Consider the following 14,164-nt stretch of genomic DNA (forward strand, 5'->3'; position numbering starts at 1 on the left):
AATCCCAGGGTAGTAAATTGATAAAAATTGATATCGAAAAATCATTTGATAAATTGATATCTATTGACAAATTGATTTTAAACGATATCGACTTTATCAGTCAATCGATAAAAATCGATACTTGCACACCAACGAAGTGTTAATTTTATCAATTTTATCGTATTCATTGATCGTTATAGAATCGATAAAAATTATCCTGTTTCCGTTGAGGGAGCGTTCGATTGTGACTCTTTAAATGTAGATTTCAAAGGCAGCAATGAAATGATTTGTTCACAAGTACTGTACAAGAGACCAAAGAGACTGCATTATGATTTTCTTCCTGATTTTATTGTTTGATTACAAAAGTAAATTATTTTTCCTTTTACAGCTTCTTGGCTTCAAGGTTATCACCTAAATTTTCTCTTTTTCCTTTGTTCCGGCGGTTTTGAAACCACGTTTTAAGCTGAGAAATATGGGGAATAAGAAGTGATCAATATAAGGAATGATCCAAAAGTATATGCATGACTAGCCTCCTACACAGACACGTCTTTGAGTTCCTCATGCGATTGGCCTCCCACGCAGACGTTCTTAGGGCTCATCACGCTTTGTTCATATCTTTAAGGAAAAAATCACGAAAATCTTTCCCTTTTAAAGACTGGGTAAAAGAACAACGAGCATGCAATTGTGTTACATCAGCAAATAAAAAAAAAAAGTGGAATAATCAACCAGGGATCTAAAGCGGATTTCAAATACAACACATGCTGAGTATTATTAAAAGTTTGTGGAAAAGATGTAGAATAAGATCAATTAACGAACAGGCAAGTTGTTGTAAGTATTTCTATGAGCTCTCAAATATCTTTTGGTGTTTCCTTTTCAAAAAATGGTACGATAATTAAGTTTTGATAAATTTGATATTTATTGATAAAATCGATAGCCCTAATTCAAAAATCAATAATTATTGATTGCTAACAATGAAATCTTTTATCGATTTTTATCAAATTTCAAAAACATTAATCGAATGTTATCGATTATCGATATTATTGATTGACTACCCCGGGTTTTAATGTACTGAAATAACAAAGTCAAATAACAAATCATTATAATTTACAATCAAAGTTTTCTCTTGATCTATTCCTCTAATTTTTAAAGGGGCTTATAGTTAACATTACTAAAGTCATCTTTGGTATTCGCTAAGGAACTTCGAATTATGGCTTTGAATGAGGCAGATTGAGAAGACTTGTAATTGACAAACTTGAAAATCCTAGATTCAACTTTTCAAGATGTGCCATCCGTGACAGAGCTCCTTAAAAGTTTGAATTTATCATATAATATATAGATTTAGGCCAGCCTAAAAGCATAGCATCTGGGCCGGCTTGTTCAGAGCCCGACTAAGCTAACCCAGGAAAAGGTAGAATTAATTTTGATTTGAGTTTAGTAACTTTGCGGTGAGGTTTTCTGTATATTGTTTGGCCTTCTGTTTTGAGTTTTAATAATCACCATATACACGAAACAAAGCAGCAAAAAATATTTGTACAGAAGAAAAAGTTATAATCTGGTTAATCCTGGGTTAACGTTAACTGGCTTCCGAACAATCCTGACCTGTTTTCAACAAGTTAACCTGACATGAGCCCGCAATCCAAACCAAAACCAGCACTTGGTCAGCGGTCAGCTTAAAAAAAACACACGACCTTGATGAGCTATAAACTTGAGCCCGCGATGTGGTCACATGATACTGGTCAGCAGATACCTTGCTTTGACAGGTGTCAATTGATCATAACATAGATGTCCAATATCAAAGAAGTGCACTGTAAACCAAGGCTGCATGTCTCAGTCAACCTATTATTTGGAGTATGGCTGCCATGTTGCTCTGTCGTCGTTGTCGTCGCCGTCGTGCGTACGTGCCCACGAGCAATACCGCTAGCCATGATAACCATGAGAAAATCAACTCATGGGTTTCCTTTTCTTTCCTATATGAGTATGGGGCTCCGCTAATATATTGATATTTTTTTATAATTACAAGTCATTAATTTCAATTTACTCTAGGGCTAGATCCTACAATACCACATGCACAGCTGCATTTACATGATGTCACTGAAAAAATTATTAGTTCCAGATAATCATACAGTGAAATATTTTAAATGTTGGCATGTTATTGAATCAGTTCTACTTTGCAGCCAGAATGGCATGATGTTACAGGTAATAAATCAGTGTAGTATTTGCGTTGTGCCAATACCCTTTCTTCTGTGTGTACCTTTTGCCCACCACCCCCCTCCCCCTCCAGAATCCGGTTTTTAGGTTCAAACTTCTGCACAATTTACTTGTGATGATCGGTCAATGGAACAGTAAAGACATAAACAATGGTTGATTTTGTTGAACCAGAACGAGCGAACTGAGTCTGTGAGAACCATTGAAGAACTCTCAGTGGAATTTGTTCTGCAGACTTTCACACGCTATTTTCAAAATTTTCTGCTTAAAGCCAACCAGCAATTTGTCGAAATACAACCGACAACCTATATCTTCTAATCCTGCAGTATTTATAACATAGCCGGCAAAGTTGTGTGATCGATCAAGAAGCGTTACAACCAAATATACTGATATGTAAATAGGTTGCAACTGTATGCCGCTAACCAACACTTATTTCTCTTTTGATTTAGATAAAAGTCGAAGATTAATCCATTAGAATTACATGATAACAAAATTGTTACACTCACAGAAGTTTTCAAAGGTTTGGAAATCAGCAGTGCGACAAACATTCTATGTAATAGTCTGAATAGTGTCGAAAATATGACCGCATAACATTCATGTCTGCAGACCGCTTAGGGAACACATCCTTTTCACTTATCTGACGAATTTCACTGCAAACTTTGAAAAAATTTACACTGGTTATTTGGAGTTACGACTTAAAACATGTGAAATCGGTAATTGTATGAAATGTTTCCTTCCCAATTCCACCTTGCTTCCCACAGCTTCAAAAATACACGTCCAAACAATTCTACGATTTTCAATCAATCGAAGCCAGTGTTTTGGAGGTGTTCAAGTCTCGAAAACTGCAACACTTCTGTCGCTCTTATAAACATGAAGCATTCCCGAAAGTAAAACACAACCATACCTTGACAAAATACATTCTCGGGAAGGACAAATGCAAACGGGCTATAAACAGGCGTGGGAGTCTTGTGTTTAGGTGACAAAATTACCATCCAAAGCAGTCCTTGAGTTTTCATTCCTGCTTTTCATTTGCTTTCTCCTCTACTTCGTATCTAGCTTTCCATTCCTAATAGACAAGCAGCTCGTCTGCAAAGACGTCTTCCCATTGTCGCTTGAAATATTGCAAATTGTTCTCAAAGCTCTAAGGAGTGAGTTCACAGTTGCCGAACGTGCTCAATTGAAGTTTATTTCGGTGTCTTCCGAATCGAAACCTAACTCTGACTCCAGTGACGAAAAAGAAATGATTCTGGAACAAAACTGGGACGTTTTAGTCCCAAAATATATCGGAACGATTAGTTTTGTTTTCCACTTTCTCGAGCAAATACAGAGAGCTGACTAAGGCACCATTGTGTTTGGTTCCTGGGTAGACGTCATCAGCAATTGCCGCCCCAGACTCCTGGTATGCAGTCGTGTAACACTTCAGCCACGACTTTGAAAGGGCATAGAAAATCGAGGATTCAACCAAATTCAAATTTTTTTTCGCCCAAATGCTCCGAAGAACAAGTGGATTCATTTTAGTGGAAAAAACTTTTGGGGGTTAGGTGCACTTTAAGTCCGTTCTGCAATTCCAGAATTTTCCACAGAGATTACGTAAGACCATAACGCTTCGGTAGCTCGTTCACTTTTCAATCACACATGAAGAAGCGCTTGTGTATAGTACGCTTAAGTTGTGATTTCTCTCACTTACACCATCCTTTCATCATATCGTAAGTTGTTAGATAGTTTCTGTTTCTAGTTTTGCTTCGCAGGGTAATCTTTGTCATGTTTCTCTTTTGGCCCCAGTCTCTTTCCATTAAAAAAACAAATATTCCCATTTGTAACCTATAAGGTGAGACAAAGGGTCCTACTTAGAACAGACATAGTTCCCATATTGTCGTAACTCCCATCATTAGATTGGGTGGAGTAGATGGTTCTTGGTTTTAGACAAAAACTGGGAATTTCAATTTTATTACAACAGCACCAGTGGCAAGTGTTGTCATGGCAACAGCACTAAGGGTGTCATTTTGTTTCTCCTGTGATACACATTTGTGGTGCCAGGTTTCAAGAACACTGCTTCAATATTTCCAGAGATATTGTTTATTCTGTGTTTTCCACTTTTTAGTTGCAAACCTTATGACGTCATCACTGATGTAATTTGCATAATAGAAAAATGTCAATATCTCTAAAACGAAAAAAGATATTTCAAAAAGAGAAACGCCGTTCTTCTGTATTTTGAAAGGCCTTTCAAATAAGCAGAAATTATTTTTCGTGTCATATACACTTTAAATTAATAACGAAATTAAGTTAAGGACATTCCAGTCTTACTCTTACCTCTGTATTTCCTGCTCTTGTTATTTTGAATGAATGTGCAAGGCTTCTAAACAGCGGTATCTCATCATTACGTCATGTAATCAACACCAAAGTCGAGTATTCTTTCCAGTGCAATTCCTGTATTTAATTATTGAAAGCGTTAAAGGCAGGAAAAGTACCGGCTCAAAAGCACGTTCAGAACGGGAGCTGTGGGCAAAATAACTTCATTAGTGAAGATCAAAGGCTTCGGACTGAAGGAAGAAAGATTATCGCGTTTGGCTTTTTCCTTTTTCACTGCTGGAAGTCGACCAATCGGGCCGGTGCAATTCCTGTAATTAAGACTTGCGTTACAGAAAGGAATTGCACCAAGAGCGAAATGTTTGCAAATAGAACATATTATACAGTGAGTCCAGGGGGGGCAAGCAGCGAGGCCTGGAACCGAGTTTCTATGATCGCCCCAGTTAAGAAATTTGGCCGAGCAAGACTAAGTACTGGTTTGTGGAAAACAAACATGGCGGACTTCCGTGTGCGCGATGCGTTTGTAAAGTTTGGTAACCGTCGTGCATATTTCACGTTCAAACATCTACGAAAAAGCTCCAGTTGCCCTGCATCTAAATCTTGGACATTTGATCGAGGCATCGATGATAAATATTCCAACGTAAACCTGTGAGCCCTCGCGAGCGGGAACTCCACAGTGTGAGCCAGATTGCAGGCATGAATATTTTATTCAAGCATTTTTGGGTGTCCTATCAACGGGATAAACTGAAGTATTTCTATATTTCCGGACTCCCTGATGGTAAGGGTTGCTTTTTCTTAACAGCTTCGTGACCCTTTTTTTGTTTGCACTTATTAAACTGACAGGGTTAAAGTAGGTTTCATAGTGAGTGCAGTGGGTACGGCGTTTTTCTGTTACGTTACTACAAGAGGTCTCTTTCAGTTTCAGGTAAAGCATCTGGCATTATTCATGAAAGCGAATACTGGATAGGTCCCTCGGCAGAATTGAGAATTAATCACCATCTCTTTGCCGTTACAACACAATAGTTGTACATGTGTCGTTGATTGTTTTTGTTTCTTCATAATCCTTAGGCTTTTGTTTTGATATTCTAGACTTAACGGCTTAAATAATGGGTCCAATCAAGTCGTTGAGATGGAGAGTGTGCAGGAAGTTTGACTTTACCACCTCATTTTGTTGCTCTTTCTGCACTAATTTTTTATGCCACCTCTCAATTAGTTTTCAAAGGGTTCATGCTCCTCTCTTGCACTAAGAATTGTCATTTGATACAAGTACTATTAAAGACTTCATTCATCTGACTTTATATTAGTCTGCCTTATTGTCTTATTTAGCTATCCTTCCACTACAGGAACAAGCCACTGATAATCAACACTTTGGGCCAAATCATGAGTTGATATATTAACATCCTTACTCATCTTTTTGCCTTAGAAGAATAAAACAAGTCCTTTGGTTACCGGTCATTTGATTAGCCCCTAGCCAGTTAGCCCCCAACCACAAGTCGATTAGCCCGTTACTCATGCTTAAAGAAAAAAATATATAGTTTTTTTTATTTCTGGTTGGGGGCTTATTGACTTCTGGTTGGAGTTTAAATGTTTAGGGGCTAATAGACTTGGAGGCTAAATGACTGTTACAGATCCCTGTGCTTGATGTCTTTTCTCGTTATTCTCGAAAGCCTTAAAGCCTCTCAAAATTGGCCTATTTCAAATGTTGTGGAGGTTCTTTTGACTCAGGTGTACCCAAGTTAAAGTTAGTAATCTGGATGAATGACCATTTTACCTGCTTACCTCATTACTAGCACTCAACTACGGGTAACATGGCCTCATTTTCCTTCCCTGGGTCTATTTCATAAATTATCTCCCTCAGCAGATGAGTATATGGCAACCCTATTTTGATATCCAGAAGTATTACAGAGCTTTCTCCCACGACACAAATAAAACTGATGCTTATCACCAGTACAAATTATGCCAAAGCATGTGAGCAGAAGCTGCTTTCTTTATTTTCACGGGTAAATAACTTGTAAATGAAATACCTCAACTTAATAAAGGTTCACATTGAGTCTGTGCCTAGCAAACCGTCCATTTTGGACATTCCCATATGCAGAAGCAGAAAAATGATTTCAAATTGGCGAGTTCACATTAGTACTGAACAGTAAGGGATGGAGGTTTCAAAACCTTTATAATTTTATCACTGCATTATCGAGACACGCAAACTGGTAGCTATTTTCAATGTTGTTGACTGATCTGCAACTGCCTTCAAGTTTCATGATTTAATTAAATTACTCGAAAGAAAGTCTTCAGACTCAACACATTACAGGAAAATCATAAAGTAAATGCAGTCTTTCATAAGAAAGTAAGTTAAGACGAAAAAAACTTTAGACAGAAAAGCTTGTTTACTGTAGTCAATGTAAGCTCAACTCTGAACAGTTGAGAAATATTTTAGACTTACTTTCGGAGTCTTCGCGATATATAACGGCAGACATGAAACAGTTCGACATCGGTATTTTCCATAGAAATTTGGGAAGAATAATTGGTCGGTGTGATGATGGGAAGTAATGAACCTTGAAATTTCCACAGCAAAATAAAAACTTCAGCTTCGTTTTCTTCCTGAGACGGAGAAACCTCTCCAGGCAACCAAGAATGCAACCACGCTCGCCAGGAAAATAGCACAAAGCTGGTCCTGGATTCCCCCTTAGTCCTGATTGTCTCAGAGCTGTCGTTAAAAATTGCTAACAGCGAATAAAAAGTTATCGAATCGAAGGCAAACCCTGAACAAAAATGGCGGCGAAACATGTTTCGGTTTCCTCGTGTTATTTTCGCGTTATGCGCATGCTCGTTACAGTTCTCAAATGATTGACAGATTTCTTTACTGGGGCGATCATAGAAACCAGAAAAGCGGCGAGATCAAAGGTAGCTGCCAGCCCCCCCTGAGTGAGTCAATTAACCCATTGACACCCAAATGAAATTGCACGCAACCCACCCCTAAATTCCCGGCAATTTTTTCACATTTCAGAACAAGCACAAGCACTAAAAATAAACCATACGCGCAGTAACCACACACAGATTAGGTTTCAAGACCTTGTTTATTTTAAGTTGAATAAATGAAGGGCCAAAATATTAAAAAATATCAACAAAATGACTCAACTTGATGTTTAAAACTGATGAGAAAACAAGAAAGTATATTATTTCTTTGCCATGCAACAAAATGCCCAACAGAAGCTGAGAAAACTGAATGTGCGAAAATGAGTTATTATTGACTTCAGAGGACAAATTGACACCAAATACAACAGAATTTCTATTCTTGTACTATAACAGCTAGCATTTGAGAAAGCAATGGAAAATAAATGCGAAAGACACATGAAAAACCAATTTGAAATCAAGAAATCAAATAAGTTCTTTGGCGCACAACAAAATATTACAGCACTGCAAAAGAAAGACTAAAGTTGTAAGTCAAAAAGATGATAAAAACAAGCTACATATTTTGAGATCAATCGTATTTCAACTGTGTTAAATTAGTGTCCACTTAGTTCTTTTCTCGGCAGTTCTGTAGTAGCTGAATAAGACTCCAAAAAATATATTTGAACAAAGCGAATAAACTAATCAAACAAACCACGGAGGTGGCCGTAAATTAATAGCCTGCAAACAGGCTCCCGGTGAGGACAGGAAAAAATGTCGCCGAGCGCAAAACAGAAGAATTCGGAGAGCAAAGCGATCGGGGCAGGGACAGGGGAGCCTGTAGACTTTGTTTTGCATGTGCCTATCCGCCCTTGGTGATAACCCTGTAACAAATCAGTCAATGAGGTAATTAGACCTGTCAAGAAGCTACGTTTTCGGTACAGAGTGCAAGTAAGCAACATGTTCACGGAATATTTCAAACTAACTTTGTCCCTCCAGAGCCAATACTTAGAGAACTTAAAACATATTTTGCAATACTGAAATGAGCGTAATGAAATTATAAGCACATGAAAGAGGTGTCAAAATCTGCGAAGCGACAAGCAGATAAACAACGGAAAGTCCGGAAACCATGCCTTTGACCTCTAAAAAATTGCTATAGCACAGCCAAATGGCTCCACTCCACTAGCTTCTACTTAAAATTCCTCCTCGCAACAGAGCATAAAGTACTCTTCAGTATCACTTGTGAAATAACGACAGGTCGAGAGACCGAAACTTAAAAGGGAACGGCAAATGCACTATTGTAACGAGCCGTTGGAGTCATATAATTTTACAAAGATCTGTCAAATATTCATCACAAAGATGTCAACAATCAGTGATTTAACCACTCATATCATGATACCAGGAGCTGGTATCATAGAACGGCGGCATCAATAGAATGTCTACAGGCTCCCTCGCTTCATTTGGGCTCACCAGGAGCCTGTTTGCAGGCTAGTAAATTAAATATGCCGAAATCCAGCGTGCAAAAATACTGTTCGCTTTTAAAACCTAAAATTCCCCAAAAGAGGGCACCAAATGAAAGAAATACGAAAGGAAGCTCAATAACAATAAATTTTCATTCAAGCTGAGGCAAAGAAACCTACTTAAAAGCAAAAAAATGTTCAAAATTTCACAGACCTGCTTCGCTGCACGACTGCGTGTTCAAATTAATTCTTCCTGCTAAAGCGACAGCTCCGAGTTTCTCCCAACCACTTTTGTAGTCATTTTATCAGCCATGGTGTTACCAGTCATTCCAAAAGTTGAATTCAACTTTGAAAAAAATAATGTACATTACCATTTTTGTTTTCTAAAGTCCAGGAAGCTGCTTTAAGTCCGTGATCTGTTCTCAAAACTCACTTGAAAGCGCACCAATCGTCATGTTTTTGCGGCAGATGAAGGAAGGAAAAATTCTTCACCAGAAAGGTTTGAGGACTCTGTACTCCTTGATTTTCCATTCTGAGGCCACCTAAACATTAATTTGTATTTTTCTTTTCTATTTTAAATCCCAAAGCAGTAATTTCTCCCTGTTATGAATGAAAACAAGGCCTTTGAAGTTTGTAGATTTGGCCCGCAGCACACCATGATAACCTGCACTTTATGAGCGCACAATTTTAAGAAAACCATTTTTCCAAGGACCCCTAAAGTCCTCTAAAAAGATGCTCAGTAAGTCGATTCTGATTGGTTTATTTGTCCTCAAGAACAATAGAACACTAAGAGAACCTAAAAGTCTTCAGTCTATTTCAAACCTGTTCATGTAGTTTTTGACGTTTGAGAATCAGTTTAGGGCGTTCGACACCACTCAATCCGCCAAAGGCCATTTAAAAACACATATAGTAATACTATACATGTTTGTGTTACATATTTAACCATAACTACGAAGAATATCGCTAGCTAATAAAGCGGAGAACACAGTAAAATTATCTCCTTATCTTGTCCCGAATTTGCTGACGGGAGACACAACACTGACACACGCTCGAAGCACAAAACAGACTGGACAAAGTTCCATATATACCTAAAACAAGTAAACTTCACAGCGCTTTACATGCAACTTGACGTCCGGGAATGCTTTCTAGCATAAGACAACTGACGAAGACATCTCAGACTTGCAATTAAAAGTACCGCGAGCGAAGAAAACTCGTCGTTTATCCTACCTGCTGTAAGTTATCAAGCATTTAAGCTAATACAAAGCTTAGACATAAAATTCAACTACTCACAAGGTTCCTTTCATCTCCAGCTCTTTTTTGACTCCAAAGTGCGAACACAGCTGACTGGAAAATCACAACATCGCGAAGCACATGCACAGCAGTCACGTGACACATAAAGACTGAAGGAGATCTGGGTACCTCTCACAGGATTCTATCTGATCCCTTTGTCCTGAGGGTCCCCAGTAGGTTCGGCGGGATGCGGGATTTAGTGTTTCTATGGGCTTGGGATGCAGGATTCACAAGGGGACCAGAGCGGGATACGGGATTTCAATTCTTACGTGACCTTATAAATTGACCAGCGAAAAAGCCGCAAATTGGGCAGAAATGAACCTTTTGTGCTTCCAGTTATAGCTGTGTCAGGTTTCAAGTAATGTATAGCAACGGCTCTGTACCCTGTCAGGTTCTGTCGAACGTATCCATTATCGCTTGACTACGTTAGTATCATGAGACTGTATGAGGTCTTTGAGTCCTATTGCGATCTTCTGACATGAATGACATCTGTCCATTTCCCACATCTTCGACGCTTGCGAATGTAATCTTGATCCCCCCCCCCCCCACCCACCCCTCGATCCTTTGTAGTTTTCCTAGTCTTTCGACCTTTTCTAGAGCGCTTGCCTTGTTTTGGCCAGGATGGCCACATTAGATGGTGGTGACAATGACTTACCGAACGAAGTATGAGATATTATACTCAGTGCGTGGCCATATATTACTAAAAGGATGTGCGAGCGGGAATGCCTTCATTCGGAAAGAAAGGTTCTGAGCCCAGATTTCAAGGGAAGTGAAGACGCTGAAAGCTTTGAAAGAAACTATCAGGCGTGTTTACTGGCCATGTCTTGAATATAGGAATGAAAAATCTTTTTCTTTGAATGATACGTGGACAAAAGAAAACAAAACGGTAAACAGTTTACAGAAAGAAACGTTATAATCATTACTCGCTTTGTGCTTACTTATCTGCAACCCATTGAATCCTTTTGTGATATTTTATGTGAGCTTTTTTAACGAAATGTGAGGTGGCAATTCAGAACAAAACATATTTCTCGAAACAAGGTAAAATTTGTCATTGTTCCAGTTTCATGTTACTAACATGGGGTGGCTTCTACATGTCTTCATCGTGTTGTCTGTTGTAGGCACAAGTTGTGCAAGTTTCTCCCAGAGTTCTTTTCTGTGCCCTTTATTCCCCTTCCTTTTTCCATTGAAACAAGGAATCTCTATTCCTCCTCCTTAAGCTCTTTGCACTCACACACTCTCAGGCGCACTCCTGCTTTGACCGGACTACCACATAAGAGAATCAGCCGATTTTTCATTTTTTTTTTTTTTAGCTGAAACGTTTTCGTTATTACCTACGTACCTGTTGAAAATGACACGAGGAGTTTTAAATTTCAATGCGAAGAAAGGCTCATTTCCCTGTTCACTTGACTATTGATTGGAGAAATTAAAATAACGTTGTTTTAAACCTTGGTCTCGTTATTTTTTGACGGAAAGCTGGAGTTGTCGTGGGGCTGGGCTCGCCACTTTAGGGATTTTCTAGAGGCAATGATTTTTTTATGTTACATGCTTTCAGGGGGTCGTTACTATCGCCGGGAAGTTTACGGTATTACCACTAGGACAGCACCGCGTCTCGTCCTCTCAACAAAGTTTAAGCGCTGTTCGGCAGGGTTCTCGCTCGGATGTGCTACCTCTTGTTGTAATAACTTCTGAACCCCAGTCTTGTGTTATGCCTTTTTTTCTATTTATCAACTATTTTCTTCAAATCATTTCGACATGTTCGTATTCATTTTTGAAGTATTTCTTTACAATACGGTATAAATAACAGCGAAATGCGTCGTTCTAATGCTACTCAATTCTCTTGTCTGTTCATCGTCCAACCACTACAACGTGAAAATATAAACATTTTCCAAGTTAAAAAGGAAATGTTTAAATCTTTACTAAATGAGCTGTTTACCTTATTGTTACTAGCTTTGGGACGTACAAAATTTCGTGATTTTCGCCTTTTGGGAAAAAAGGCGAAAACTGATACTCACGAAAATTTATACTTATACATTTTTTTTACGGGTATCGCAGAAATTAAAATGCAGCTCCCGAAATTTCGTTAGAACTAGCAAGGATAAGTATTCATTTATTTGTGCGTAAAATGTCTAACGCCAGTGGAGGATGATCTGAGGCCATGAGCAACAATTCTTCAATCAGGAGGGGGGTGAATAGGGGTAGGCAAATCCGCCGATCTGTGCCTTCTTTTCGCCAAATCTGTCGATCCGCCAATATTTTCGTTCAAATCCGAAACCAGGACCACATCCGGAAACAGAAGTGTACAATTTCAAAGGTAAACTGCAGTGTTTGCAGTGCTAGGCACAGGGAGATCTGCCATCAGCTGCATGCGTCTTGTTTGTGCAACGTCCCCTGTAGACCTCACATTTGGACTTGACAGACTTACTTTTCTTGGCTATGATGATCCTGTATTTTCTCCTAAATTTTCTGGTTATGGTTGCCACTCCACTGTGACCATATTTGTGCGCATGGTTCGTTATCGGGGTCATTGGGGTGCTTTGCTTCGTATGTCACTACGGCCTTGTCGATTCTGCCTCCAATTCCTCCAATTCTTTAAACGGGCTGAAAGACTTGAAGTTACCTCTCTCCAGGCGACTATGTATAGGGTGTTCTGCGCAGTGCTTAATCCAGCAACCCTCCACGTGCTGAAGCTCTTCAGGAGTTCACAGTCCTTCCTTTCCGTATTCGCCGTGTCTCTCAGTTGTATTTTCGGTGCTGGCCTTCGTACTCGTGCCGTCGTTTGGATTGGTTTTCTCCAGCCGGAGAACGAGGATGAATCAATAACATCATGCGGCTTTCTGTACTGCGACTGGGGTCGATACCCGTATCTGACGAAGTTCGAAGTCTGCATCCGGAGGTGGCGAAGCTAGCTGAGTCGACCATGGGAATTCCGTGCCATCCATTCATCTGTCTTGGATTCCATGAACGTGGAACCCTCGCGACAGGTCGTCAGCTCCATTGTCCTCACTGGGGATGCGATTCCACTGGCTTGGATCTGTGTTACTCTGAATTTCTCCCTCCCATGCATGGCTTAAAGCTGCGAACTTTACATCCAGGCTAAGGCGAGAGTGCCGTCAGTGAGGAACTTAACCACTTTCAACTGTTTCCTAGACTCTCCTTGAATTCTCACACACACTGGTTACAATACTTATTATTTACAATCCTTGCTATATTGAGGGGGGAACTTGCAAAATCAATTTAGTGAACAATATTCAATTCTCCATCGCATTTGGAGTTTGGTTTGTTTTACGAGAAGCAAGAGAACATCCAGTCTACGTCTTTGGATGGAGGTCTGTCGTACAGCATAGACTGGAGTGGTCGGAATATTACTTCACTGGAGATTGGGGTTTGCAGTGTAGCTTGCTTCAGCGAACTTGGCAAGGCAGCGATAATTTGAAAGTAGTGCAGGTAGTTGACTTTCAATCCAAATTTTTCATGGAATTCGTCAAGGGATAAAATTTCCCATTAAAAGGTAATTCGCGATAAAACATGGGAAAGTTCGCTTCGAATAGATTAACGTCGTAATTGCACTTTAATAAAAAGGTTAGACCGTTATATTTGTTGAAAACTGACGTTTCGAGTGTAAGTCCTTTCTCTGACGAAGAGAGAACACTCCTAACCTCAGCTTCACAAACTCGCTACAGCCGGGTTAACTTCACGTTAACTTCAAGTTCATTAATAGTTGAGTGTTTTATTTCCCGTCAATTCGGTCCAGCTGCTTCCGTGTTTCTGAAGAGATAAAAGTGTTTGAGCCCATGGGCTCCTATTGAGACAGGTTAAAGGGCATTCTCGTCCCCAGAGGCCGCGCTCCTTTTGGTCAGCACCAAGAATCAAAACCTCTGATAAGGTCCAATTTTCTGAGCATGCACAGAGTAATCGTTTCGTATTCTCAGCCAATCAGATTTGTCAGACTTGACTCTGAGCATGCGCAGAGTGACGGGAAGCTCGTGAATCGCGGACTTCCGGTACTGGACCTTCCCAAAGGTCGCGATTCTTGGTGT

The 14,164-nt window shown here is 39.5% G+C and overlaps 1 long non-coding RNA gene across 1 annotated transcript; it reads right to left on the reverse strand.

The window, feature by feature from the left end:
* Positions 1 to 1,952: 1,952 nt before the first annotated feature.
* LOC149099946 (uncharacterized) lies at positions 1,953 to 10,233 on the reverse strand. The gene is made up of 2 exons (XR_016203681.1): positions 10,128 to 10,233; positions 1,953 to 4,611 (listed from the first exon to the last, which is right to left on the reverse strand). It is a non-coding gene; the product is annotated as an uncharacterized LOC149099946 (long non-coding RNA).
* Between the last annotated feature and the right edge of the window lie 3,931 nt (positions 10,234 to 14,164).

Source organism: Orbicella faveolata, unplaced genomic scaffold (assembly GCF_042242905.1).
Source record: "Orbicella faveolata isolate gen_17 unplaced genomic scaffold, um_ofav_v1 contig_46, whole genome shotgun sequence".
Classification (NCBI taxonomy): domain Eukaryota; kingdom Metazoa; phylum Cnidaria; class Anthozoa; order Scleractinia; family Merulinidae; genus Orbicella; species Orbicella faveolata.